The 24,793-nt window shown below is 36.4% G+C and overlaps 1 protein-coding gene across 5 annotated transcripts in view; it reads right to left on the minus strand.

The window, feature by feature from the left end:
* The window catches only part of CYLD (ubiquitin carboxyl-terminal hydrolase CYLD), a 451,655-nt gene that overhangs the window by 295,983 nt on the left and 130,879 nt on the right, over window positions 1-24,793 (minus strand). The gene's annotated exons all lie outside the window — the stretch shown is intronic.

A 24,793-nucleotide genomic window follows, 5' to 3' on the forward strand; every position in this document is an offset into this window, starting at 1 on the left:
AATCAATATTCAAAACAAACATATATGAAACAAATTCAAATATGCTAAAAGGCATAACATCAGTTAATGAAAGTGGCTATTGTATGACCAAATCAAATTAGAGTACAACAATAAAGAAATTAAAACATTTTCATTTTACATATTTAAATTATACGAAAGAAGCCTTGGAATTTGCAAGGGTAAATAAAGAAATATCTTGTATTCCAATAATAATTTGAGTTGTGATGAATACTAACATTAATACTCAACTAGTTGCTAATAGTTACATCCTCAATTGTGTAGCATTGTGACAGAATATCTCACTGCAGTGAAAATTAGTAAGAAAAGGATAAAAATAGATTGATTTTTAAGAGCAAATTGTTAATTGCCATGGTTTGCGAAGTGGATAGCTAGCAGCATGCCCACTTTCCAACCAACAAGTTGTGGATTAAAATCCCACTATCAGTATGGATGGTTGATATTTACAAATGTTTTAAAAAAGTTCCATGTTTGGTCTCCAGAAAAGGGGTTTCCAGATTATCTAATTGTTTCTCCTTAAAAGACTAATAGTTTAATCAAATCAAGACTGCACTTCAAAAAGGTAATTTCTGAAATGTAAAAAAATAAATAAATAAAATAAGGTTATCTTATGGAATTATTACACAACACCTCTATGGAATATCTTTGTCTGTTAATTTTGTATATTTTCAAGCCAGTCTATTCCTTTAGCTTTTAAACAGCAAGAGAAAAATTTCTGCCCTCTGTATAAGACTGGATAACTCATCTCCAACTAAAAAAGCCCATATAAAGAATTTTCATCATTATGAGAAATGAACCAAAATCTTTTCCGACTGAAGGATACATATCCTGATATTCTTCTAACTGCACTAGATTTACATTTTTTTCTCTCCCCACATTTATCAAGTTTCCCCCCATTATAAATGTATGGAGGGGGAGAGGAATGTTATCATTTGCTGATAGATTTCATAACAAGAATAGCAATGCATACATTCCAGACAAACTGTGGATTTTGTTCACAGGATGGAACATAAAGCAATCTAATAATTGGGAACAGGACTACGTACTGGCTTCTGCAGTACGTAGTCCTCTCTCACCTGCCACATATCCCAACTCCCGGGACGCACACATACCACAAGCACTGCATGTCACAAAGTCCTTAATATGTTATGTATAATAGAGTTCTTAAATGGCAGAGGACTTGGTGACACGACATTTCTGATTGCAGCTGCGGCCGCCATCATTCCTTACTGCCGAGGAACTACTAAACGAAACAGTAAATATATATAAACACTGTATTATATATATATATATATATATATATTCAACTATACTAAATAGTGAAAACTTATCTTCTCCTCCACCGCAGATGCTGCTGACTGTGACCTCGCCTTCTCGGTAACCCAAAAATAACATAATATATAACAACGAACTCCAAAAGCAGAACCATTAAAGAAAACTTCTTTTACTGAGAAAAATAAAAGTAGCACAATTCACAAAAGAATTCACACTATATATCGTTTAAAAAACACTTTTTTCTAATAATAATAATAATAATAATATCATTCTTCCTCCTGCTGGCCACATACCAAAAGAATTCCATAGGATTTTCTTTGGGTCTCAGGGCCAATCTCTTCTCATATTCCACTTTTGCTTTCTTTACCATACTATTCACTCTCCTGGCTTGAGTGTTATATTCTTCAGGCATCTGCTCTCCACCCACTTTTCTTATATCTCTTCCAAGATCTCTATTTTACCTGCAGTTCCCATTTGATATTGTTTGTCATCCACTTTACACCAAATTGTGTTCACTTCTTCACTCATGGTATGTAACTTACTATTGCTGCTAATAAATATTCCTTCACGAGTTCCCAAGAACTGATGATATCTTGCTCTTCTAATTCCTCCATCCTTGGAACTGGCCTGTGCTGATATCTAAGACTATCATAATCACCTGCCTTATAATTCCACAAACATTCCTTTCTCTTTGATAGCCCAACATGTCTATTCATCTTCCAAGTCAAAATCACATGGTCACATTGTCCCTCAAGAATTCCAGAAATTCCATTCCCTTACTAGTGCAATCTTTTTTTGCACTTGCCAAGTTCAACTGCCTAAACATCTCTTGCTCTTCACCCTCTATGCTTCCTGACTTATAGCAACACCCCCACTAAATATCTTGTGCTGGCCACCTCTACCTCACACCATATGCTTTCAAAACAATTAAGTGCCATTGTCCTTAATGGTTTTGAAATTCTCTTACTCCTCTCACTGGACTCACCACATCCTATATAAAAAAACTCTACCCATTTTAAAACCTTGATTGAAAATCTAACTTTAAATAATACAGATATATTGGTAAGCTTTGACATCACCTCAATGTTTATCAATATTCCCTTAAATGACACTTTAACAATCGTTTTTCCCTCTGATATCTTAGATCTCTTTTTCTTTGCCATCAATTCAGGTTATTTTTCTTGGAAGAACAAAATTTACAAACAGATAGATGGAACTGCTATGGGTACCCCCTCTCAATCCCCCCACACACACCAATTTTTACATAGAAAAAAAGTTTGAAAAATGAGCCACAGATTCAGCCACTTTCAAACCTTCTATCTGGCTAAGATGAAAATTCACTCACAAATGCAGATACATTCACAAACTTTCCCACCACCACCCTTCTCAACAATATGGCATTATTAAAACTCTAACTAATAGAGCCTATAATCTTTGTTCCAGTGGAATCTCTTTTTATCAACTGAACACAAGCACATACAAAACACCTTCCTTTCCAATGGCTACAGTAATTACAGAATTAAAAAAATAATTCATTCCTCCTCTATTTCTTCAGAAGGATTTCAAAAATGCCATCATCATCATCCCCTATGTCTGTGGCACTTCAAAAAAAAAAAAAAAAAAATAGCCAGGTCATTAAAAAAAAGTACAACCTCTATACAGCTTTTAAGCCCCACTGGAAACTTGCTACTCTTATCTATTCTACCAAAGATCAACTCCCTCCTCTCTAAGTGCCTGGAGTATATAAAGTACCCTGTACCTGCAAGTTGGTTTACTTCGGATAGACAGGTAGATCAGCGACCATCCATTTAGAAGAACACAAATTGTACGGCTGAAATCACAACTATGGTCAATCTGGCCTCGCAGACCATGCACTGGTCACAACCCACAGGATCTCCTGGAAGAAAACCAAAATGCTCCAACATAGGAAATTTAGAAAGGTAAGTCTGTTTTTCGAATCTGCAGCAGCAGCACTCAAAAATCAATCAAATTTAAATAAATACAGATGCATAAAACTTCCCAAAGAAAGGGAAACAATAATTGTCAGAGGTTTCACTTTACATCCTAGGTCATCTATAAATGCCCACAGAGGGTGCACCACCTAGATATGACTTTAGAATCTGTGTGTGTGTGTGTGTGTGTGTGTGTGTGTGTGTGTGTGTGTGTGTGTGTGTGTGTGTGTGTGTGTGTGTGTGTGTGTGTGTGTGTGTGTGTTACAAGAGTTATTTGCAATCCCTGAAGATGTCTCTGTGAATGAGACAAAATATTGGAAGCATTAAAATTAATTTTGAATCCTTATCTAGTGCTGTAAATATTCCATTAAACCTCCAACATGATGTCCTCCTAGCACTTAACACATGGACTCCATGTAAGTGCCTGTTCAATAATAATAAAATTAAAGAAAAATAGCAAAAACAACAGAGAAAAAGATATTAAAAGCTATAATGAATATACAGTCAAAGATGACGAAGTAAAACATGCACTTACCAAAATGAAAAATGGAAAGGTAACAGAAATGGATGGAATTTTCCTGCATACAAAAATAGAAGAATTCTATACTGAGTTTTTTTTTTTTATATGTTGGGCCCCATATATGAGAGGTTGGCTAGTCAACCTATAGTACGTTAGTACCGTATATGGGTAGTGGTTTCAGAAAAGAGAACTTGTTTACATTTGATTTAAAAGCCTGTATGCTGCATTCCTTGGGAAAGACAGTCTTCATGGGGAAGACTATTCCACAGTACTGCGGTAGCAGGGATGAAGGAGGAGGAAAAGAAACTTGTTCTGTGGGTTTCAAGGTGTACTGTGAAAGGATATTGGGCAGCAGCTGTACATGTTCCAATGGGTTTAGTACAGAGTGGGGGAATTATTGATGCTGTTTCCAATGAATATTTCCCATGGAAATATTTATAGAATATACAAATCGCAGAGACCAAGTGTCTATGTGAAAGTGAGGGGAGCAAGTTGGTGAGAGATAGGTCATTTATCAGTCTAATTGCTCTCCTCAGTATTGATTCAAGCATTCTGAGGGAGCTTTTAGCAGCCCCACTCCAAATGTGAGAGTAGTATTTGATAGCTGGGAGGATTTGTGATTTGTATAATGTTAATAGCTGTTTAGAGGTGAAGCAGCATCTTGAGCAAAAGAGAAAACCTAGTTTTTTGGAAGCTGAGGATGCAATGGTTGTAACGTGTTTATGCCAGGAGAGGCTTGATGTCAAGGTAATTCCGAGAAGAGAAATCTCATCTTGTCTGGGAATTTGAGTGTTATCAAAAACAATGCTGGGGGTGTGTGTGGGGGGGGGGAATGGTTCTTTTTTGTAGGAAATAAGACAGAACTGGGTTTTACTAGCGCTGAAGTTGACAAGGTTATCTGAGCCCCATTGGAGGATGGCTTGAAGGTCGGAATTAAGGGCAGCGGTGGTTGATGTTCTGTGGGTTGAAGTGAGTTGTGTAGAGCAGGGTTTGTCAAATGAGAGGGAGGAGTATAATGTGCTGTCATCTGTAAAACTGTATATTGGGTTACAGGTCAACTGAAGTAGGTCACTGATATATAGAAGGAAGAGGGTCGGTGAGAGAACTGAACCTTGTGGGACCCCAGCATTAGTTGGATGGTGAGAGGATAGGGAGCTGTCCACCATCACACATAGTGTTCATCCAAACAGGAAGCTGGCAATCCATCTGCAGAAGTCCCGAGACAGTCCAAATGAAGGGAGTTGGCTTCGTAAGGCTTTAGAGACATCAAGTGCAACTATTTGGGATTTGCTGAATTTCTCCATGGCATTTGTCCAGCGATGGCTGATGTATGAGAGCAGATCTGTTGATCGGCTTCGACGGAATGCGTACTGGTGGTCGCTTAATAGCTGGGTACCTTCAAGGTAGAGTAGGAGTTGAGAGTTGATGGTTTTCTCCATCACTTTAGATAGGACCGAAGTGAGTGAGATAGGGCGGTAGTTAGATGCAGTGATTTGTCACCCTTTTTAGGAATGGGTTGAATATATGCCAGTTTACATGCTTTGGGATATATATATACCAATGGAGCAAGAGAATGTCAGTTCTGGTGCGCAGACCTTCAGGACAATTGGAGGAATGCCATCAGGGCCAGGAGACTTTTTTATGTCTAATTTAGACAACAGGTTTATGATATCATTTTGGCAAAAGGATATAGGGAGCATTGTATGTTGGACAGTTGGAATGAATGGAGGGCATTTGCCATTGTCAGTTATCTGTGCATTGGAGGCAAAGTGTGAAGCCAGGAGGTTAGCATTCTTTGTGGGTGATGTTGCAATTGAGACATCTGGGTATGATAGAGGTGGGAATAGTGTAGGGCAAAAGTTATGACCAATAACTAAGATATCAAAAGGCATGGCTGCCATTTGGACAGGCAGCAAGCTTCCTGCTTTTTGCCTATTCAAATTCTGTTTTAGAAGCAGAATTGATAATTTTCTTGCATCTGTTTCGGGCTTAAGTATAGGCACTGAAGGAGGATGCAGTTCTTGATTTGAGCCAGTTGTGGTATGCCTGATTTTTCATTTGTACTGCCTTGGCACATCTTTTGGAGAACCAGGGTTTAGTTAGGGGACGGCAGTTCAGTGTAGTGTGGGGAATGTATGTTTTCATGCCAGTGAAGATGACTTTGGTGATAGGTTCAGTGCATATATTTGGACTGGAAGACCGGAAACAATAATCCAACCATGGGAATGAAGCATAGTAGTCTCGGAGACTGTCCCATTCGGCACTGTTATAATGCCAAACTACTCTGGTGTGAGAATGACTGTGTAAGCGTTGTTACATGGAGGAGGAGATGAGCATTAGGTTGTGGTCAGAATTACCCAAGGGAGCTCACTACATATTTGGAGCGGTCATTGGTAAGGAAGAGATCTAGGGTATTTGGGGAGTAGTTTGTGGTCATTAGTGATGGCAAATGTTTCAGCATCTCTGCCTGCAGGATCTGTACAACTGAAAGAGGATAGCCAATTGGTGTTATAAACATTAAAATCACCCAGGAGGATGATTTCGCTGTTAGGAGAGTGGGACTGGAAAAAACCAACTTTAAGGGAGAGGAGATGAAAGAGCTCAGAATGACTGGTAGTATCAGGAGAGCGATAGAGCCAGCAGATGAATTTGACTGAGTGGGCAGCCAAAGAAGGTCGAAGTTGTGCGATTGTAGGTTAGGTGCTCTCTGGCAGGGTATGTCAGAGCGAATATATGCACAGACTTGCCACTATGCCACCCTTGGGTTGAAAGGAGTTAAATAGTGTACAGTTAGGAAGGTTGAGATGGATAGTGCTGGGGGAAGGTGAGATTTGGGTTTCTGTTAAAAAGAGTAGGTGGGGTTTGGTGGACCACATATGGTAGTGGACACTATTAAGGTGGGAATTGAGGCCACGGATGTTGGTAAAGTGGATATGCAAGGTTCTGTGAGGCATGGATTGACTCACAGAACCTTGATTCACAGAACCCTGCAAGGGTCTTGCAAGTTTCCTATGCAGTGCCTGCATACTGGTCTTCTTGGTGGCTGCTAGTAGCATCACTTGGTCTTTGCACTAGTTTGGTTTGTTTGTAGTCTATCATCCAACTGTTGTCTCCATTTTGGCGTTTTTCTTCTAGTTGTCTTCAGAGTTGGCGTCTTTGTCCTCTCTGGGAAAAGGTTAAATCAGGTCGAGCACGTATGCACGACTAGGGCCAAATGTCCTTTAGCTTGTTGTTTATCGCCATTATAAATTTAGATGCTTGTTGGTGTGTCGCAGGTCACTTTCACGAGACGTGGAAAGTTCATTCCGTCCTTTTTTTTTTGTTTCACCAAAATTATATAACTCATGAATATGCTATGACAAAACTAAACTGGGAGAAAAGAGTATTAATTATTGTTGAAAAGGTTGGAATACTGGAAAAATCACCATCCTATATCTGGGAAAGACGATAAAACTGCCATAAGAAATTACAAACTTATAACTCTTCTCCCAGTCCTTAATGAATATTTTACAAAATATTATGGATGCCATAATAAACAATATATTAAATTTCCATCAACCAGGAAAACAGGCAAGCATCATAACATTCTTCTCCAACTTTAGATCATTCACAAGCCTTATACCAAGTAATGGAAAAAATAAAAGAATATAATATACCAATTTCTTTGGCTTTAATAGATTATGAAAAAGCCTCTACTCACTAGACCTATGTAAAATGCTAAAAATTTTAAAACATATAGGAAGAGATGATATTTATATTAATATATTAACTCTTATATATGAGACAGGTTCATCAGTAAGAGCTTTAAATAGAAAAGAAAGAGAAATACAAAGAGGAGTCACAGAGACAGACTATCTCACCAAAATTATACAGCTCTTGAATATACTATAAGAAAACTTAATTCGGAGAAAAGAGGGTTAATGGATGGAAAAGTTGAAATACAGGAAAAATCATCCTTCTATATATAAGTACAGGATCAGATGAAAAAAAAAAAAAAACTACTATGCTTCAATCACAGCAAATATAACGTTGCAAGGTTTTTTTGTTTTATTTTAAATCAGCAACAGATTTTAAAAAAACCAGCCTAATTGAATAAATCAGGCCAGTTTAGCACAACAATAAATAAATATTGTTGTGTTGAACTTCCAAAGATTTGGAAAACTAATTCTTAGGCCTCCAATACAACAGCACCACTCATAGGACTTCAGGATTATAATAGTCAAACTTCTTCCATATACTGTATGCTTTTATGTGTCATAACAACTTTAACATTGTATTCCTGAAGATGTCTCTGTGAGCGAGATGAAATATCAGAATCATTAAACTTGTTGTTTAATTATTTCTGTGTGCTGTATTCATTAAAAATTGTAATGAATTCTAAGATTAGAACTGAACATATTTCTAACAACTTCTCTTAAGCAAGAGGACATATACCTATAATATTTTTTAACTTAAAAACTAATTATGTACCTTTAAGTATGCTAAAATAAAAGATATATTAGAAAAAAAATGTAATGAATTTCTTCATTACGTTAAATTTGTAACTAACAGATACCATATTACTGGTAGATAATATACAAAAAAAAAGTTAATTTTAAAAGTCAGAAATTCTCCATGCCATGGGAAAAACTAGCAAAGAGAGAGAAGCAAGAAGAGTGTATTAGCAGATGGGAATGCTTATTTAGTATTAAATGGATACCTGAAAATTTGCTTTTATTTAAAAAAATATTTAAATATATGATGGATTACAACTAATTCTTATTACTTTTTTTTAAAATTCCATAGAAAACATTTAAGATATAGTGCGTCAAATTTTCAAAGACACAAAGAACAGAGAGAGACTAATTCGAAAATTATAGGACTGCAGATGGTTTTGATGATGTGGAAGGACTAGAGATATCAGTACAGTTTAATGAAGTTCCTGGAAGCATTTTAAAAAACAAGGATATAGCAAAAATTGTAAGAGTTTGCAATAAATATAGTGATTTAAATGAGTGAGAATCCACTAATTAATCTGATGGTTTCACACAAAATCAAGAACTTCTGGAAAGATTTCTATTCTCTAATGCAAGAATAACATTGTACAGTCATCCCTCGACTTAAGTCTGGGTTCCGTACCATCCGGCAGGACGTAAGTCGATACATTAAATCAACAGAGTTATAGGGGTAAGAGACTTAACCATAATAAGTATACTGTCATTTTAATTTTTAAACCCTATTATAAAACTGTACTGCGTGTTACTACCACTATTCCAATGTGCTTTGCTTATTCCTCTTCTTCTTTTCATCATAAATTTGTTCATAGCAAGCAAACGCATCATGTACTTTCGTTTCTACTAGTAAGTAGCATTCAACATTAGGGTCCATGTCTTCAACCGTTTGGCGAACATCACTAACTGCAGAGAACATTTCTGCAAGACCCTTCACTGTGAATTGTTTAACTACCTCTCCTTGTTTCTCTTTTCCTTCTTCCTTTTCTCGTTTTTCCTCTTCTGCAACAGTTGTTCCTCCAGTTCAACCAATTCTTCATTGGTCAACTCTTAAGGGGAACTTTCCATGAGTTGAATTATGTCATCATCATTCACTTTGAGATTCAGATTGTTTGCTAGGCCCACTATTACAAACTTCCAAAATCATACACAAACCTTATTAATGTCTTTTTCCACATGCCACTCATACATTGAGAGGTCACTTCATCCCAAGCCACAGCAATATTTTTAAGAGCATGATAAATACTGAATGTTTTCCAGAATTGCATGAGAGTCTGGTCATTTCCTTCAGTGGCAGAAATGGCTTGTGAAAAAGTTGTCTGCAGATAATAAGCCTTAAACAATGCAAGAACTCCCTGATCCATCGGTTCGATCAATGAAGTAGTGTTTGGAGGGAGAAACATGACCCTGAACTTGGTGAAGATCATCGCTATAAGACTTACAAGAAGGATGACCTGGAACGTTATCTAGAATTAATAAAATTTTAAATTCTACATTTTCTTTCATACAATTGCTTTTTATTTCACTCGCATAACAGTTGATAAAGGCATTCTCAATCAATTTTTGAGTCATCCACGACTTCTTATTACTCCAATAATGAACTGGGAGTATGCTTCTTAATATTTTTGAAGATTTGTGGATTCTCACTGCCACATCACAAATTGTTTGTTTATATATACAGCCACATTACCCATAACAGAATCATAATACGGGCATTAAGAATTTTGAAATTAAGTATAGATTTCAGCTTTTTTGTGGATGAATGTCCGTTCTGGCATTTTTTTTCGAAACAAGGATGTCTCATCCATATTAAATAATTGTTGTGGCAAATAATTTTCCTCCGTAATAATGTTATCCAATTTTTCCACAAACTCCTTGGCAGCCTTCTTAGCACTTGCAGATTCCCATACATTTTAACATTATGCAGCGCAAAACTCTGCTTGAATCTCATGAACCAACAGGAAGAAGCATTGAATTTGTAGTCATAATCGGGTTCTGCTTTCTCCTTCAACATGTTGACGAGACTTAGTGCCTTAGCGGTTATAGTCACAGTGCTAAGGGGAATGTGCTTTTGGTTCAGGTCTTCTATATCAGCGCTTTCCAAACTGTGGGCCGCGGCTCCCTTGGGGGGGGACATAAGTTTTGTTGAGGAGGACAGTGAAATAATGAAAAGAAATTTTAAATGTTTTAAGAGTACGCAGATTTTTTTTAATCTTAAAAGAAACATATTTAATTTTTATTATTTCTTTTCTGTTCTTTTTTATGTTTTTATGGAAAAAATTACACATTGGTGTTGGTTCACAAATTTTGCTTCTTGCGTATTTTGGCAATTAATGATTATTAGTAAATATATGCTTATTCATATAACTTTCATTTCAAAGTATTGATAAGAAACACAAAAAAAGATTACAAACGCTAAATGTATTACAATTTTTTTTTTCAATGGGGCTGTGAAATATTTTAATTTTTCCAAAGGGTGCCATGGCATCCATAAGTTTGGGAAGCACTGCTCTATATATAGCCAAAAATGTTATTTATTCTCTCATGGGATCATGGATGTATCTTCAAAAGGACGTAAGTCGAGGAATAACTGTGTTCCAAGAATAAATCCAAGAGAGAGAGAGAGAGAGCCTAGATTTTTTGTAGACTGGAATATAATGGATATAATATGTTTAGCCACAAATGGCTGGAAATTAATATTAATTCAAAAGATGTTCTTGGTGCCAATAAATACAGTAAAACCCCATTTTTACGTTCCTGCAATTTACGTTTTCCCGCCATTTACATCATTTTCAGTTGGTTCTGTCTTAAGGCCTATTCTTATGATATATTGTTTTCCCACCAATAACAACTTGATGTGGATGTCACTTCCCATGATTGGCAGTTTTTTCTCAGGTGGCAACACTGATTTTTTAATTGATTTCCTCTCATTCAAATTGATTTCTGTGGAAATCAGTGCCTTTCTGTTCCCAGATGCCGTTGCTTTCAGCTGTAGTTTCATGTCCGCCATCACGATGGCTTGCAGCAGTGATGAGCGATACCGCAATTTTTCAATCACAGTATGAATTGATACTGTGAAATTTTCATATCAGTAATTTTAAACTGGCAGTAGCTCGTGGCACCTGTAATGTGTTGTGATGTGATTTCACATTCACAGTGCTGTATTGAAATCTTGAACAAGGATCATACACAAATTGTGAAATCACATTCACACTTCTACTAAGTAACAATTGTTACTCATGAATATTAGATATCAGTGAAAAAACCACGGTTCGTGAAATATTGCTTCACTAGCTTGCAGTGTTAGTGTTCGTAGTTGCAATTCAGAAGCATGTGGTATACTGCAGAATTTCTGCTACGTAATTTAGCGTGTAATAGTTGCAGTGTGGATGATCCATGTTAGTAACATGGATAAAAAAAAAAACAGAAAATGTATTTCAGTAGAAGAAAAGATAGCAATTTTGTGACGTGTAGATTGACATGCAGGAATACGTGTGCAATTAGCAAAAGATCTTGGACTCTCCATGTCCACTTTGAGCACGATAGTAAAAAACAAGTCAAGCATTGAACTCAATACAAAGCAATCTGGCGCTGTGCCAAAAAAACAAAAATATATCTGGACATCAACATACGATGAATTGGATAAACTTGTTGCGGTTTGTTTCTACGAGAGCGTCGGGTATTCCAGACGATGTTACTATACTCTGAGTGAAAGCCCTTGAATTTGCTGTGAGGTTGTGGATTAATGGTTAGCGTCTCCATAGCGCAATTGAAAAGAATGACGGCACAATGCACCCTTCAATTGGAATAGGCCTAAGTTCGATTCTTGTCGTGAGTTAGCCGATCTCATATGGAGGAAGCAGGGTTTTTTCTCCCGGAAACTTGGGTTTTTCATCCGCATACAGACAAATCGGCCCTTCAGAACACACGCAATTTACAGACAAATAATACTAGTTGTGTGGTTGGTGGTGGGTGGTAGATGGAGATGATTGGTAGTAAAGGGTTCGGTGTGGTGGTAGAGACAGTTGTATAGTGGGTGTCCTCCTGCGATGAGTCTCCAGACTCCTTGGAGGTGTCACAAATAATAGTAATAATAATAATAATGGTTTTACTGCATCAAATGGATGGATTGATTGTTTCAAGACTCTTCACAATATTGCGTATAATCAAGTGTGTGGAGAAAGTAATAGTGTTGCAGGGGAAACTGTAAACTAGTGGAAACATGAACTAAAGGCTATTATTCAGGACTACAAACAAAAAAATATTTTCAATGTTGATGAAACTGGGCTCTTTTATAACATTCTGCCAAGTAAAACACTGTGTTTTAAAGGAGAGAAGTGTCACGGTGGAAAACTCAGCAAGCAGAGGGTAACTGTTTTGCTCATGGTCAATGCTGATGGATCAGAAAAATTATCTCCACTGGTAATTAGTAAATTTAAAAAGCCAAGGTATTTTAAGAACGTGAAAAATCTGCCTACTAAGTATGATGCCAACAGCATCTTCACATCCACCATGCATACTCTGTATGCTAAAATGGGGGCAAATCACCGCAAAATACTACTGCTGCTGCTAGACAAATGTCCTGCTGCACACTCTGAAGATCTGCAGCTCAGAAACATTAGTTTAGTGTTTTTCGCCCTAATTGTACATGTGAGCTTCAGCCATTAGATCTGGACATCATCCATGCATTTAAATGGAAATATAGAAAAATGCTTGTTGAAAAAAGCTGTGTTTATGCATGATAATGGCATGGACCCTAAACAAATGACCATATCAATCCTTGATGCCATGCATTATGTGGCCAAAGCATGGTTGCATGTTACTCCTGAAACCATATCCAACTGTTTCCGGAAGACAGAAGTTACATTTGTGGAAGAGGAGGAACAACTACAGGAGGAAGAAGATATGTCAGAGCCCAACAACTGGTATGTGATGGATGAGTCTTCCTCATTTCAAGACTATGTTGATGCTGGTGTGATCACATCAATGACACCAAGTGTAGAAGACATCCTTTCCAACCACCTTGGTTGGAAAGGTGGTTGGAAAAAAAACTATCTCTAATCGTGTGGAAAGGCTTGTGCTCGTCACACATGTTGATTGGATTTTAATAGTATAGATGCAAACACAGATTAATAAGAAGCTGTTTTAAGGCGGTATATTGCAAGTGCATCAGGAGACGATGGGGCATTTAATGCCCTATACACTGTGGAGAGGCATGTGGAAATTATAAGAGTGCAGAAAAAGCAAAAACAATCAACAATTAAAGATTTTTTTTAAATAGATAAATGTAATTGTAAAATCATTTATTTTCAGTTATTAAATTTTGTAATCTAGTATGTAGAGTCACATACTAGCAGTAAGTCATCTTTTAGCCTTTTTTTAATGTTTTTTACATTTCCTGCTATTTACACTTTTTTCCATCAGTTCCCTGGAAAGTGTAAAAAAGGGGTTTTACTGTATAGTGATTCAAATGAGTGAGTATCCACTAATTAATCTGATAGCATCTCAGATTTGGACAAAATCAAGAACTTCTGGAAAGTTCTTGATTGCTGATTGGTCAGTAATTGCTACAGCAGTCTTGGAGCCTCCTTTATGCAATGGAACTATTCCCCCCCCCCCAGGACTAACCCAGAGCTGAGACTTAGATTAAACAATATGGTCGAGGGCACTGACAATTCCTTTGGCACTTCACGTAAGACTCGAGCTGGTATACCATCCACTTCCACAGATGTATTCACATCAAGGTTCTGTAATATGCTATTCACTTCCATTTCATTCACCTCAGTTCCCTCATTCCTGCAATACAGTTAATATACCCTTGCAAAGTGTTAACTTAGTAATTCTACTATTTTGACTGATTCGGTTACCTTCCTACCATCGGTATTCCTTAAAATCATTCTGCCATATACATTTTTAATTTTACTTGCAGCATATTGAAATAACTGTTTGGGATTCTTTAGTCCGCAGTGCTAACTTCCTTTCATAATCTGCTTTTTCCTTTCATACCACACTAGTTACCCTTCTGGACTGTGCCTTGTACTGTTCAGGTGCCTGCAGGTCACCTTTCTCCTTAAATTCCCTCCACAATTGTTTCTTTTTTTGCATCTCCAGCTTGATGGTGTTATTCGTACATTTAACTCCCACTTGATTTACGCTCCTGACTCTAGGTATGCAGTCAACTATTAAATCCCTCAACTACTCCTTTACCACTTCCCATGCACTATCAATATCCAGCTGTTGCAGTTTTACATACCATGGCATCGATACAGATATTTGATGTTAACTTTGATACAATCTTGTTTGTACTTTATTATCTGCACTTACATGATTCATGAAACTTTTGTATTAATTTAGCGTGTATGGCGTTTTTTTTTTTTTTTTTTTTTGGAAAAAAAAAAAAGATAGTAACAACAGCTACTATCTTTAAGAAAGAAGAGTCTACTTTCTCCAAACTAGGCAACTTCATTGTTTGCTCATTCCTTAAAAATCTTCATGCCCAACTTTTTTTTCCCACTCCAAGAGTTCTTTCCATGAATGGAAAGAACTCTTGGAGTGGGAAAAAAAACTGGCTAGGAACAGGCTTGGAGGGCAACAAAATCCTACAAAATTGTATCTCAACCATTAAAAAACACTTAAAAAATTACATACATTCTTGAATTTAGGGGGGGGGGGGGCATGCATGCTAACAATGATCCTGCATCCAAGTCTTATTTTGATAATTTAGCCAGTTATACTTTGCACAGAAATCATTTTTTTGATCAACAGTCCAGAAACTTGACCAGTCATTTATGTCAATCTTTCCTTGTTGGACGCTGATACCATCATGGACAAAAACAGTCTTCGATGCAGCCTCTATAATTAATGCTTCACTCATTTTCTCACTTGTATTTAATTTCTTAACTGTGGAAGGGGAAAAGAAACTAGTAATCCTTTTCATTTTTTACTTTAAAAAACTGTTTTGAACTATAATCACTTCTTAGATGAACAGAACATAACACATCTGTGAGGTGAAGAAAAACATTAACTCATGTTGTGCTTGACCTCCAATGCATATCCAGTATATATTGATAGTTTAGCACCAGAATGAAACTGACTCTATATAGAAACTGCACAGATGTAAGCAAAACAGAGTAAATTTTAATTGTAGCACTAAAAACAGCACAAAGACATAGTCAATGCATACTGTATTTAGCAAAAATAGAGTATTTAGAAATTACTGGAATGACTACTACTGACCTCAGTCAGGACTGTACTGAGGTCCTGACCTTAGTACAGTCCTGACTATGTAGTACTACATTCCTAAATATGTAGTACTATCAGATTATCTTATAAATTCCTTCAGAACTATATCAGGAAATGATCATGATGATGAGCACAAGTATGAATAACGTGAAGAATGAAGAGCTAATTGTAATGTGTGATAGAGAGCACACTTAAGAGGAATCCTTCACAGAATGAAGTGTAAATCTGAGAGAGAGTGCAGATACAATGACAGGTACAGCTGAGAAGAGAAAGAAGCATCAGAAAAGAGAAAGGAATGCTCTATTAAATGAGAAAGGGAGAACAAGGAGAGAATGTTGTAAGGCAATTCCATGATAAGAGGAGTGTTTTACAAGAGTGATGAAACTGTGCTTCGAGGTGCAAAGATTAACAATGTTAATGAGGCTATTAGGATGCAAAAAGACAAAGTGAAAGAGATAACTGTCCTGGCACGCATGAATGATTTGAACATGGGACAAGTATGGTAGATAAGGAGAGAGAGAGTAAAGATAACAAGTCAATTGCTGCTGCTTCTGCATGATAGGAGAAAGTAGGCCATGATTGCAAATGAGGAATGCAGGAGGAATGGTGTATAGTTTGATAGATGTGTGAAAGTGGAATTTGTATAATGTGGATAGTTTGCACATGAATGGAGTGAGAGTGGTAGTACAAAATTACAAAAACTACAGCTAATGGGTGGGGGGGGAGCAGGTGAGTGAGTCAGTATGCGACTATGCAAGTACTAGTGAAGCAAGTGATTATGAGAATGAACAAAAATGCTGAAGACATACCACAGGCAACAAATCAGAATGGGATAATTATGATATTATGATGGAATGGATGGAATTATGATATGGAATAATTATGATATATTATGAAATGGGATAATAATAATTAAGCGCCTCCATAGCGTAATTGGAAGAATGACGGTACGTTGCGCCCTTTGATTGAAATAGGCCTAAGTTTGATTCTCGTTGTGATGGGAGGAATCTTTATGTAGCCTTTTTCAATTAAAGGTGAGTTAACCGATCTCATATGGAGGTAGCAGGGTTTTTTCTCCTGGAAACTCAGGTTTTTCATCCCGCATACAGACAAATCGGCCGTTCAGAACACATGCAATTTACAGACAAAAAATACTAGTTGTGGTGGTGGGCGGTAGATGGCGTTGATTGGTAGTAGTGGTAGAGACAGTTATATAGTGGGTGTCCTCCCACGATGAGTCTTTGGACTCCTTGGAGGTGTCACGCATAATAATAATAATTAATATAAAGCATAAGGGTAATTTTATAGAGCTAGGGACTACTATACTATATGTAAACTAATGTCAGAAGCATTCAGAAGAAAGGGAAAGGAATTTGTGGCACTGGTTAGTTCTTCTTGACTGAAAGTTATTAACACTGGCGAGAAGACATAGCTAACAGAAGATAATATAGTTACTTGGATAGAACATAAAGGATATAGTATTTTCAAGAAAGACCGAGACAAAAGGATGAGTGACAAGGTATTGCTACTGATATCCAGCTGAAAAGAGTAGAAGTTCAGAAGGAGATCAGTGAAAATAGAGCATGTGAGGCTATATGGTGTGAGACAAAAGTCAAGAGGACAAAATATACAGTTAATTGCAGCTACAGACCAGAGGTGTAATGAATGATATCCATCAGAAAATAAGTTCAGTGAGTGCAGGGTGAATAATTATTATGGGATACTTCAGCTATGAGATCATACAATGGAAGGAGGACAGGAATATGTGCAGAAGGAATTTATGAAATTACTAGGGAATAATTATATGAGGTAGCACATAATAGAAGGAATAGTAACTACATGAAAGAATTTGTCTATAACTAAGGTGACACCAATTGTTGTGAGTGAGCATGAAGTCTTGACCTGGGAGGCAGCTAAGTGTGAAATTTTCTGTTAAGCAGGTGTGTGTGTAAGGGGGGGGGGTATATGTGGAATTACAGAGCTGGCAATTATGACAAATGCAGGAGACTGCTTGAAGAATTGCCATGACATAAGAAACTACAAGGAGGTTGTATGTTGTGGGCACATGAGAAATAGTTAAGGGGTGTTTTAAGATGGAAAAAAAAATACTGCATACCTAGAGTCAGGAGGATAAATCAAGTGTAAGCTAAATAGATGAAGAGAATCCTTAAGCAAGCATTACAATAATAACAAAAAGCCTGTGCAGGGAATCAAAATAGAAAGGTAATAACAGAAGAGCAATTAGCAAGCACAGACCAGAAGTATGACCAGTATGGAGGAAGGCAAAATCAGAGAACGAGAAGTATTTACCTACACAAGCCAAAGGTTCTGGTGTATAATGGTGAATCCAAGTCTCATCCATAGTAATAAATGGATGCACAAAATCAGCTTTATTTTTGTTAAAACGCTCCAAACACTGTTCAGAGATTTTCATGCGAATGTGTTTTTGATCTGCTGTGAGCAAGCGCAGCACTCATCTTACGCAAAGCTTTTTCATTTGCAATTCTTCATGCAAAATATATTCTACACATTCTTTTGAAATGCCTATAGTCTCAGCAATTTCATGCAATTTGACTTGCTGGTCATCCAATACCATATCATGCACTTGATCAATGAAACAATTTGCATCTCAAGTGTAGTGGTCACAGTACTGGAGAAGTTGGTTAGGAGAAAAATCCAGGAATGGAAGATTGCAATAGGATACTATATAGGATAGAGCATGATTTCGTGAAGGATAGCTAATGCTTAAATAATTTCCGTTTTATAATTAAGTGAGAGCTGAGATGAAAAAAGGTAATTGCTATGATGTGATAATGCTGGAATTTGCAAAGACATATGACAGGATTCTGAATGGAATTCTGTTACATAATCCTCTTATCCTCATCAGTTCCATATCTATGAAGCTGATGAGAATAAGAGGATGGCTGATGGGAGAGATATAACACACTAGTTTCTTCAGGAGTAGGGTTTAGGCAAAGGCATGTGACTAGCAATGTGCCACAAGGCTATGTAAATTAATGAAACAGGAAATGATGTGAGAGAAAATATTCCATTGCTTGTTGGTGATGATGCAAAATTGGGTAGAGCAATATTAAATAACAATCATGTAGGAATCTTGTATGATAATTTAAATAGGCTGGCAGCATTATGGTCAAAAGAGAATGGTTAGCAGCTTAATGTGGCAAAGTATAAGGTTATGCATTTTGGGATGAAATGACTACTTGCTGTGTACTACAGTGATGGAACTGTACTGCAGAAAATTGATGAAACTAGGGATTTGTGTGTGTGGGGGGGATAAAATTGAAGTTCAGAAGTAATTTACAGAAATGGGTAAAATAGCTTCTAGAATTACACGCATGTAGGATTGTAAAAATATACGTGTGTATGCCAGCTTGGTTGGCTGAGTGGTTATCACATCCACTCTCCAACCAAAAAGGTGTGGATTTAAATCTTGCTGCAGGCATAAATATTTGTGACCGTCTTTAGGTACAGATGAATTTCACTGCCCAGTTTGTTATGACCATCCTGCTTATTAAAGGTCTAAAGTGGCTTGAAAAAGTTCCATGTTTGATCAACAGATCTCAGTTTCTGGACTATGTAAATAAAAATTTTTTTGTAATGCAAAAAACAACAAAAAAATATATATATATAATTAATAAACATTGAAAAAGAAAATCCTTAGTTCACCCATATTACTAATGAGCTACAAGTTTACATAAAAACCTTTTGTAGGTGAGAGCCATATTCAGTACATGATTAGTGGGTCTATGAGTCATCCCTGGAAACTGAGCAAGACCATGGGCTAGTAAAGACAAGATTTTTTTTCTTGGAGAATGATAAAGAAGTGAAACTGGTTACCAAAGTCTGTTGTGGGTACATGGTCGGTGAATGAGTTCAAAGCAAACAAAGACAGTTTTGTGCAAATGTTTATTAATGCATCTCTTGAGTTCTGCTTATCAAAAAATGAGCAGTTATACGAGCACCTTCACAGAGGTGCTCATATAATAATAAGGAAGATGAAAACATTACTTATGCAGAGCCCATACTATTTGTTCAATGGATGGGTTCAGTTTAGAGCAGAAATTCCATATTGCTATAAAATTTTTAACACAGTAATTAAATGAGTACAATCCTAAAGGTATCTGAGGAATCACAATAAAACTACATAAATAAAGGCACTCTACTGCCTTTATCCTAATGACAAACTAGTCAGCTTTTTTTGTCTTTCACCATGGACAGATAAGGTACTCTCTATCTCTCAATCCACTGTGTATCAAATGCAATGTGAATGTAACTTCCTTTAAGGGTTTCAGTTAATGGTACATTGATAAACAGTGAAGTAATGATGAAACTAATCATTACGAATGAACTTTTATAAAATATGGTCTTTCAATATACTTGTTAGGTGAACAGAATTTTTTACAAATGAGGAAAAGTATTACCTGTGGGAGAAGAGCTAGTAATTTAGCCAAATGTTTAGCAAGTTTGTATGTGGGACTGTTTATACTATTAACAACTGGGCAGAGGAGTTTATCTTGTTTATCAATTTTTGATGCTCCATATATTCTAGGTAACTCCGCCATTGCAGGTCCCAAACCAGGATGAGAAAGGAGGAGGGGTTGTACTTGTGGCTAGCAACCACAATATGGAAAAAAACATATTGCTACAGAAACCTCAACAAATGAGGCTTATGCTCCGCAGGGAGCGAAGAGAATAGGTAAGATAATATATTGTTTCTCATTTGAAAACAAGAAACAGAGTCTTGAAAATTGGAACTTGGAACGTGAGAACATTATATAAACTAGGGAATTTTGATGACCTTGTACAGGAAATAAAAAGACTTAAGGTTGATGTGATGGGAATTAGTGAGACAAGATGGCCTAACATGGGAAAACTAGAGAAAGATGGATTTACATTTGTATATTCTGGTGGAGAGAAGCATGAATACGGAGTGGGTGTCATGATTAAGAAAGACATCTTTAAATGTGTAATTGCGCTGTGGCCCATAAACGAAAGAATAATACTTATTAAATTAGCCGCAAAGCCTTTTAACATCATAATTATCTAAGTTTATGTCCCTACAATGAATCACAATAATGAAGAAATAGAAGATTTTTATAATAACTTACAAAAATCTATAGAATATGTAAAATCAAATGAGATACTCATAGTGATGGGTGACTTGAATGCAAAGGTTGAAGAAGGGGAGGAAAATCCAGTTGTTGGAAAATTTGGACTACGCGACAGAAATGAAAGAGGTGAGAGATTGATACAATTCTGCATTCAAAACAACTTGCGCATAATGAATACTTTCTTTCAACATCCAAAGCACAGACTGTATACTTGGACAAACCCAGATAACTCTATAAGAAACCAAATAGATTTCATAATGATAAATAATAGATACAAAAATAATATAACCAACATAAAAACATACCCAGCTGCTGATATAGGTTCAGACCATAACTGTGTTGTGTCCACTTTAAAAATTAAACTAAAAAACATTTCTAAAAACAATCATACTGAAAGACTTGACTTCACAGCTCTGAATATACCTGACAACATAATGGTGTTTAACTCAGAAATTAGGAAGAAATTAGATCATGTAGGATATAAAACAGAAGACAATATACTTTGAAACACAGAAGAGGAAATTGAAAACAGGTGGTCAAATTTTAGAAGTGCAATATATAAGACAGCTAACGAGGATATCCCAAAAATTAAATACAATAAGAAAAAACCGTGGATGACTGAATCAATACTAGAACTTATGAATGAAAGACAAAAAAACACAACAGTATAGAATACTCAGTAAAATTATAAAAAATGAATGCAGGAAGGCTAAAGACAAGTGGCTAAATGAAAAATGTAAAGAAATAGAGGAATTGGACAAGAAATACAATAGTAAAGAAATGCATAAATCAATCCAAGCCCTGACAAATAAAAAGAAAAATTTCGACCATAATCCTTGTATAAAAGATCAAAATGGAAAAATGCTACTAGAGACACAAGATATCATAAAAAGATGGAAAGTAGAGCGTATTCTATTTCTTCATATGCAATTGGTTCAACAATTGGTTCACCAATATGAAGAAATAGAATACGCTCTAAGCCAAATGAAAACAGGTAAAACACCAGGCCTTGATCAGATCCCTATTGAATTGTTAAAAAAAGTAAATGAAAACACACTTAATGACCTAAAGGTTATTTTTAATAACATCTATGATTCAGGATACATCCCTGATGATCTAAGGAAATCCATCTTTGTCACTATTCCCAAAATTCCAAGAACTTTGGAATGTACAGAATATAGACTAATAAGTTTAACAAGCCATGTCACAAAATTACTACTGAGAATAATCCTAGAAAGAATAAAAGGCACTTTGTCAGTAGAAATAGAAGACACTCAATCAGGTTTGCAAAAAGACAAAGGTACAAGAGACGGAATCTTCAATTTGAAAACATTATGTGAAAGAAGCCTTGACAACCAGAAAAGCATATATCTTTGTTTTATTGATTACACCAAAGCATTTGATTCAATAGATCAAAAGAAATTAATACATATCCTACAGAATAATGGGTTAAAAGGAAAAGATCTACGTATAATTACAAATATATACTGGAATCAAATGGCCTCAACAAGATATAAAAATACATATTCTGGCAACTTTGAAATCAAATAAGGAGTAAGGCAAGGATGTGTCTTATCACCCTTACTATACAATATATACAGTGAGCAAGTTTTTAAAAATATTTCAGAACTGAAGGGTGTAAAAAGTCGGAGGTAGGAACTTCAACAACTTCGGGTATGCAGATGACACAGTTCTTATAGCTGAATCTGAAGATGATCTTCAAAACTTAATCACAGAAATTTACAACAGAAGCTTTGACATGGGACTAATTATTAACCTAAAGAAAACAAAGTGCATGATTATATCAAAAGAACCAATAAATAAGAAACTGAACGTAACTGTTAACAAAAAGAAAATTGAACAGGTTCAGTCTTTTATATATTTGGGACAAATGTTTACAGACAGAGGAAATTCCCATAAAGAAATAAAAAGAAGAATAGAGATAGCAAGAAACACCTTTACTGATATGAAAACTGTTCCAACATCCAGAGACATTAATATAGACACAAGAAAAAGATTGATAAAATGCTATATCTGGTCAAGCCTTCTCTACAACAGTGAAACTTGGACTCTAAATAAAGAAGCAGAGAAAAAATTAGAAGCTTTCGAAATGTGGACCATCAGAAGAATGTTGAAAATACCATGGACTGAGAAAATGAAAAAGTTTTAAAGAAAGCAAAAATGAAAAGAACATTAATGAAAATAATTAAAGAGCGAAAACTTAAATATTTTGGACATCTAACCAGACAAGAAGGCATTCAGAAATTAATATTAGAAGGGAAATTGGATGGAAAAAGAGGGAGAGGTAGACCCAGGAGAATGTGGTTCGAAGACATTAAGGACTGGACTGGCTTGAATTACCAAAAATGTTCCAGAGCAGGAAAAGAAAGAAAAAGGTTCCGTGACATGGTTGCCAACCTCCTTCTAGGAGATGACACTTGAAGAAGAATATATTCTAGGTGGCTTTACATGAAAAGGCTAGAGTATGTTTAGTTTCATTAGGCCAGGAAGTGATTTTTTTTTCAGTGATTTACAAACTTAATTCTTTTGTGAGTTCATGGGATTGTGATCTATGATTCTGTATGTAGACCATATTTTCAAAACTTCAGATATAAGGATTAGTTTGCTAGTACTTCACTATTCTCCAATGCACCATTAACTGAAACTTTTAATTTGTTCAAGTCAATTTCCTCCAACATATTTGAATTATTCAAATTTACAGTATATGCAGGTTATTTCATATGGAAAGGGAAGATATACAAATTAGATGGGCCAGCCATGGACTACCTTCTTCCTGCTAAAGGTGGGAAGAAGGTAGTCATTGGCTGTTCTATGTGCCAACTGCTACATAGAACACTTACAGAAGCAAGTAAGCAAGCAATACAGCCACTCTCAAACCAATTGTTTGACTGTGCTGTTGTTGATGTGTATACTGTTTAGCCATGTGATCCAGCCACATTAGATACATTTTTAGTGCATTTAAATAGCAAACATCCTAAAATCCAATTCACAATGGAACAGGAATCTAATGACTGTCTTCCCTTCCTAGATACACTAGTCACATACCCTCTTAATGTCTCAACAATATGGTATCCTAAAAACATTAACTCCCAGGTCATAGCTATCTGTTCTGATGATAATGTTCTTACCAATGAACTCACTTACCTGCACCAGACTTTTTTTAACAAATGGCTATAATTCCCAAAAAATATAAAAAATACTAAATGCCACCCCCACCCCATCAAATCCTCTTGATCACCTAATAAACAAGACCAGAGCAAAACCATTGCTGTTCCATATATTCAAGGCACATTGGAAAAGATATCCAGAGTGCTTAATAAATATCAGCTCCTCATTGAATTTAAATCGTATACAGGGTAGTTCAAAATTCCACATACAAACTTTGAGGGGAGGTAGAAAACATCAAAATCAACCATATTCACATAGGAAAGCATGACTGGAAATGCCACCCAAAAGTGATAGGTGGCACTGTTCACCAGGGCTCCAGGTGAGCAATTGGGCTCTCCTCATTCAAGCTTTCGACGTTGTACGAAGAACATGCATTGTTTTACAAATGCTGAGATGGCAGACATGCACCTCGTTTACAGGTTAGCTGATAGTAATGGATGAGCATGTGTACGAATGTATCGCGAAAGGTACCCAAACAGACGTGTATCGAATCACCAAATGTTTGCACATTTGCATCAGAATTTGTGTGACTATGGATCATTCAGGGATCGCAGGCATAATAGTGGGCAGCCATGATTGACGCGAAATCCCGCCATGGAAGAGGAGGTGAAGCATGCGATGGACAATAATCCAGAGACAAGCACAGTTTCCACTGCCTCTGCTATAGGAGTATCTCGATCCAGTGTATCGCGCGTTTTACACTCTGAGTCCATTTCATCTGCAACGGGTCCAGTTACTGATGACCAAAGATTATCCTCGACATGTGGAATTCGAGCAGTGGTTTCTGCAGAAAAGTGCCGTAGACCCAGATTTTCCAACTTGTGTTTTGTTCATGGATGAAGCTTTATTTACCAGCAAAGGGGCCTTCAATCACCACAATGCTCATGTGTGGGCCCATGAGAACCCACACACTGCGCGATCACATGCTGCACAACAATGCTTCGCCATTAATGTATGGGCAGGTATCGTCGCTGA

This window comes from Typopeltis vanoorti, chromosome 18 (assembly GCF_054136105.1).
Source record: "Typopeltis vanoorti isolate ZY-2024b chromosome 18, IOZ_Tvanoo_1.0, whole genome shotgun sequence".
Taxonomy (NCBI): Eukaryota; Metazoa; Arthropoda; class Arachnida; order Uropygi; family Thelyphonidae; genus Typopeltis; species Typopeltis vanoorti.